We start from the raw sequence: 6,000 nt of genomic DNA, 5'->3' as shown, positions 1-6,000 counted from the left end.
CATTCGACCTGTGCGGGTTATTGTAAATAAAAAGAAATTTGTGGATAAATTAATTCTATCTCCTTGTCGATGGAGACTAGACAGCCAAAGTAGGGGACTGCCTGAAAGTACAATGGGGACTTCGAGAGACCTGGGACCGCTACAGTAGCTCTGAGGGCCCTCCAGGAACTCTGAAAAGGGGCGGCAAAAGGTGCTCTGGTTAAGGCGCAGCAGGTCATTACGCACGTTAGGTAAAAAAACGGGTTTAAAAAAAAGCAATGTAAGTGTATACTATACTATAGGGGTTGTATAGTATTTTTTGAAGTGATTCCACATACTGTATATGAGTTGATTATGTGTGTAAGTACAGACGATATTATGAGTATAATTTTGTAAATAATCTAAATTTATTAAGGATGAGTTGTGTGTTTAACAGAAAAATTGATAGTTTAAATTGTGTAATACTGTATTTTAGGAAAATGTCTTCTTTCATTTTAATTTAAAATTTAGTGCTTGAGAACAATTTATTTTTGTGTATCATTTGCCACCGAGGTAGACACCTCATTTGCAAATAAAGTGATTTTGATTGGATTGATCTTCAGAAACTTATTTGATAAAACAATATACGCAATAAAGAAGATGGCCTCTAATAGAGACTGAAACCAATACTGCTAAATGTATTCATTATGTAAATACATAAGAAATAAATCTAGTATTGATTAGGTGGGAAATCCAAGTTCATAATTGTGATTGTGATTGTGGAAATCTTCGAGTACAGTAGTTCTTGCAAATTTCATTTCTGTTGTGCTTAGTAGTGACATACAGTACGGTACCAGTATCGTAATTAGGATACGTCTGAAAGTAGTTTAAAATTACTGTAGTGAACTGTACAGTAGTATACGAGTAATATCCTATTAGAATTTAGTGTGTTTATTTTATTATTGTAAAATATTTGTGTAGTACTGGTGTAGTAGAGGTATCCGTAGAAACTCTTACTAAAATACTGTTGTTGTAATTAGGATATGCTTAATTGCAGTTTGGAATTGTGTAGTTCTAGTGTATTACTTTTGATATTCAGTAATTAACAGCAGTTTTTATCCTGTTAGGGGTTGTAGGATTAAAAAAAATTGAGCACGATTAAGTAGTATTGTAGTGTAGTCGTATATTAATTACCTTATTGTTGTGTACTATCCCACACAATATATCCCTCCATTCATTTATTTTTTGCAAATAAGTTATTTTATTTTTAATTTCATTTTTTTCCATAAAGAATGCCTAAGGAGCGCGAGTGTACTTACTGTGGGTGTGGCGAGGCATTGAGGAGTATGAGGGAGGAGTTGGAAAGTTTGAGGGAGATAATTAGGATTCTCACAGAAGACAGGAAGCAAGATAGGACTCCCTCAAACAATGTACAGGTTACAGTAGGTGTACAAGAGGGAGGGGAAGGAAAGGGAGGAGTTGTAGAAGACAGGTGGTCTAAGGTTCTAAGGGGAAGGAGATTGCAGGCTAAGGGCTCTATTCAGGATCAGAATTCAGGACAGGTGTCTGCGAAATCGGTACGAGTCACTCCAGGTAGAACAACAGAGGGAAGATGAGGGACAGGGAACTGTTGCTGAGATGTGTGGAAGTAGGAGGAAGGGAAAAGGTAGGAAAGGGAAATGTAGAGTAGAGGATAGGAAAAGACAGGTGGAACAGGGTCATGGGAAGGAGAAAAGGGAGGAGGAAGTAGCTTCTGCAGCTATCAGGAAAGATATGGCTGACCAGGAGGGGAGGGGATCAAATGAGGTGGGTAGGGTTGAGGCTCTGGTCATGGGGGATTCCATCGTTAGACACATGGGAAAAGTGTGTGGAGGAAAGGGAACCAGGGTAGAATGTTATCCAGGAATTAGGCAGATGTTGAGGAAAGTAGAAGAGAGGGAGGAGGGGAAGGAGAAGGTGGTAGTGTTTCACGTTGGTACCAACAACGTAAGGCAAGCTGATAAGTTCCAACATAGTTGGAGATGTGTGGGATCTGGTAAATGCAGCACGAGTGAAGTTTAAGAAAACGGAGATTGTTATTAGTGGAATACTGTGTAGGAGGGATACTGACTGGAGGGTGATTGGGGATTTAAATGAGACTATGGAGTGGGTATGTGGGAAACTGGGAGTGAAATTTCTAGATCCTAATGGGTGGGTAGGAGATAGGGATCTGCTCTCGGATGGCCTTCATTTAAACCGCAGTGGTACGTATAAGTTAGGAAATTTGTTTGGAAGGGTAATAGGGAGGTACATTCAGGGAAATGGGATGGCCTAGGGAGTGGTGATAAGGGAACAGGGAACTGGAAATCAAGTAGGGATGACATAAAATTGTTAGTGTTGAACTGTAGAAGTATTGTAAAGAAAGGAATAGAATTAAGTAATTTAATAGATATATGTTTACCAGATATTGTAACAGGAGTTGAATCATGGCTGAGAAATGATATAATGGATGCAGAAATTTTCTCAAGGCACTGGAGTGTGTATCGTAGAGATAGGATAGGAATGGTGGGAGGGGGAGTGTTCATTCTGGTGAAAGAAGAGTATGTAAGCTACAAAAAAGTTAAAGATGAGACACACAAAATTCTAGGTGTAAGGCTCATTTCTAAAGATAATAGGCAACTTGATATATTTGGAATGTACAGATTGGGAAAGGGTAGCAATGATGCGGATTCGGAATTATTTGATAGGATAGTCAGCTATGTGGGAAACGACATGGAAAGAAATGTGATTGTAGCGGGAGATCTGAATTTGCCAGATGTAAATTGGGAAGGAAATGCGAATGACAGGAAGCATGACCAACAAATGGCAAATAAGTTAATATGGGAAGGACAGCTGATTCAGAAAGTGATGGAACCAACCAGAGGGAAAAATATCCTGGATGTGGTGCTGATAAAACCAGATGAGCTCTATAGGGAAACTGAAGTAATAGATGGTATTAGTGATCATGAAGCTGTTTTTGTCGTAGTTCAAAATAAATGTGATAGAAAGGAAGGTCTTAAAAGTAGGACTGTTAGGCAGTACCATATGGCTGATAAAGCAGGCATGAGGCAGTTTCTAAAAATTAACTATGATCGGTGGAAAACGGTAAATAAAAATGTAAACAGACTCTGGGATGGGTTTAAAGAAATTGTTGAGGAATGCGAAAACAGGTTTGTACTTTTAAGGGTGGTAAGGAATGGTAAAGACCCACCTTATTATAATAGAGAAATAAAGAGACTAAGAAGGAGGTGTAGACCCGGAAAGAAATAGAGTTAGAAATGGCTGTGGAAGTAAGGAGAAATTGAAGGAACTTACTAGAAAATTGAATCTAGCAAAGAAGGCAGCTAAGGATAACATGATGGCAAGCATAATTGGCAGTCATACAAATTTTAGTGAAAAATGGAAGGGTATGTATAGGTATTTTAAGGCAGAAACAGGTTCCAAGAAGGACATTCCAGGAATAATTAATGAACAAGGGGAGTGTGTATGTGAAGATCTTTAAAAGGCAGAAGTATTCAGTCAGCAGCATGTAAAGATTGTTGGTTACAAGGATGATGTCGAGATAGAGGAGGAGACTAAGGCCAAAGAAGTAATAAAATTTACATATGATAACAATGACATTTACAATAAGATACAAAAGTTGAAAACTAGAAAAGTAACTGGAATTGATCAGATTTCTGGGGATATACTAAAGACAATGGGTTGGGATATAGTACCATATCTGAAGTACTTATTTGATTATTGTTTGGTCGGAGGAGCTATACCAGATGAATGGAGAGTTGCTATAGTAGCCCCTGTGTATAAAGGAAAGGGTGATAGACATAAAGCTGAAAATTACAGGCCAGTAAGTTTGACATGCATTGTATGTAAGCTTTGGGAAGATATTCTTTCTGATTATATTAGACATGTTTGTGAAATTAATAACTGGTTCGATAGAAGGCAATTCGGTTTTAGGAAAGGTTATTCCACTGAAGCTCAACTTGTAGGATTCCAGCAAGATATAGCAGATATCTTGGATTCTGGAGGTCAAATGGACTGTATCGCGATTGACCTGTCTAAAGCATTTGATAGGGTGGATCATGGGAGGCTAATGGCAAAAATGAGTGCAATTGGACTAGACAAAAGAGTGACTGAATGGGTTGCTATATTTCTAGAAAATAGATCTCAGAGAATTAGAGTAGGTGAAGCTGTAATAATTAAGAGGGGAATTCCTCAAGGCAGTATTATCAGACCTTTATGTTTTCTTATATATATAAATGATATGAGTAAAGGAGTGGAATCGGAGGTAAGGCTTTTTGCGGATGATGTTATTCTCTATAGAGGGATAAATAAGTTACAAGATTGTGAGCAACTGCAACGTGACCTCGAAAATGTTGTGAGATGGACAGCAGGCCATGGTATGTTGATAAACGGGGTTAAAAGTCAGGTTGTGAGTTTCACAAATAGGAAAAGTCCTCTCAGTTTTAATTACTGCGTTGATGGGGTGAAAGTTCCTTTTGGGGATCATTGTAAGTATCTAGGTGTTAATATAAGGAAAGATCTTCATTGGGGTAATCACATAAATGGGATTGTAAATAAAGGGTACAGATCTCTGCACATGGTTATGAGGGTGTTTAGGGGTTGTAGTAAGGATGTAAAGGAGAGTGCATGTAAGTCTCTGGTAAGACCCCAACTAGAGTATGGTTCCAGTGTATGGGACCCTCACCAGGATTCATCATCATAGGCATTTATTCGTCAACGAATATGTAGTATATAAATACAATGTCATTTGGACACATTAATTGTGTCGTCTCAGATGGCTGAACAGACCGATTCTGGATGCACAGATTTTATTGCAGTGACAGCACACACTAGGAGTTGCAGGAGATGGTTGTGCAAGAATGCCACCCCTCGCATTCGCTCGTTCTTTCCTGCGGTTCCTCCTCTCAGCTTCTAATCTTCTCCTATCTTTTTCTAGATGTTCAACTCCATTGTATACAATGCTACGCCATTTGGGCCTATCCTCGGCTGTAGTTTCCCAGTTGATCGTATCAATATGACATCTTTTAAGATTATACTTTAGAACATCCTTATATCGTTTAAGCTGCCCTCCATGGTTACGCTGGCCATTCTTTAGTTGGGAGTACAAGATTTTCTTTGGGAGGCGTGTATCTGGCATGCGGACGATATGACCAGCCCAGCGTAGCTGATGCCTGACTATCATTGCCTCTATGCTTGTAGCGTTGGCTTCCTCGAGGAGGCTAATGTTGGTTCGACGATCTTGCCATTTAACTTTCAGTATTCTCCGTAAGCATCGTTGATGATATTTTTCCAGGCATTTTAGGTTTCTCCTTTAGGTTGTCCAGATCTCACAACCATAGATAAGAGTAGGAATTACAACAGCATTGTAAACGTACAGTTTGGTTCTCACACTGATATCATGATTGTCAAACACTCTTCTTAGGAGACGACCAAAAGCTGCACTAGCGCATCTTAAACGATATTGGATTTCTGCATCAATGTTTGCACATTTCGAGAGATGGCTTCCAAGGTAAGGAAAATGATTTATATTTTGCAGAGAATGGCCATTGATTGTAATAGTTGGAGTTCTCTTATTGGAATTAGGTGCCGGCTGGTAAAGGATCTTAAGTCTTATCAATATTAATTTCCAGTCCGATACTTTCATATGCTTGATTAAAAGCATTGAGGATTGATTGCAGATCTTCCTCTGTGTTGGCTAAGATAACATTGTCATCTGCATACTGAAGCTCTATAACCGACACTGAGGACACCTTGGTCTTAGCTCGCAGTCTGTTAATATTAAACAGATTTCCATCAGTTCTATACAGAAGTTCTACTCCTGATGGCAGTTCATCATCCACAAGGTGTAGTATAGTTCCAACAAATAGTGAGAACAATGTTGGAGCAATTACACAACCTTGCTTTACTCCAGTAGAAATAAGGAAAGGGTCTCCTGGTTTTGTATTACAAAGAACAGTAGCAAACATGCCGTCGTGTAGCAGTCTGAGTATCTGTATGTATTTG

The sequence above is a fragment of the Anabrus simplex genome, chromosome 14 (assembly GCF_040414725.1).
Source record: "Anabrus simplex isolate iqAnaSimp1 chromosome 14, ASM4041472v1, whole genome shotgun sequence".
NCBI lineage: Eukaryota > Metazoa > Arthropoda > Insecta > Orthoptera > Tettigoniidae > Anabrus > Anabrus simplex.
The sequence above is the reverse complement of the archived record's forward strand: the minus strand, read 5'-3'. Positions refer to the sequence as shown.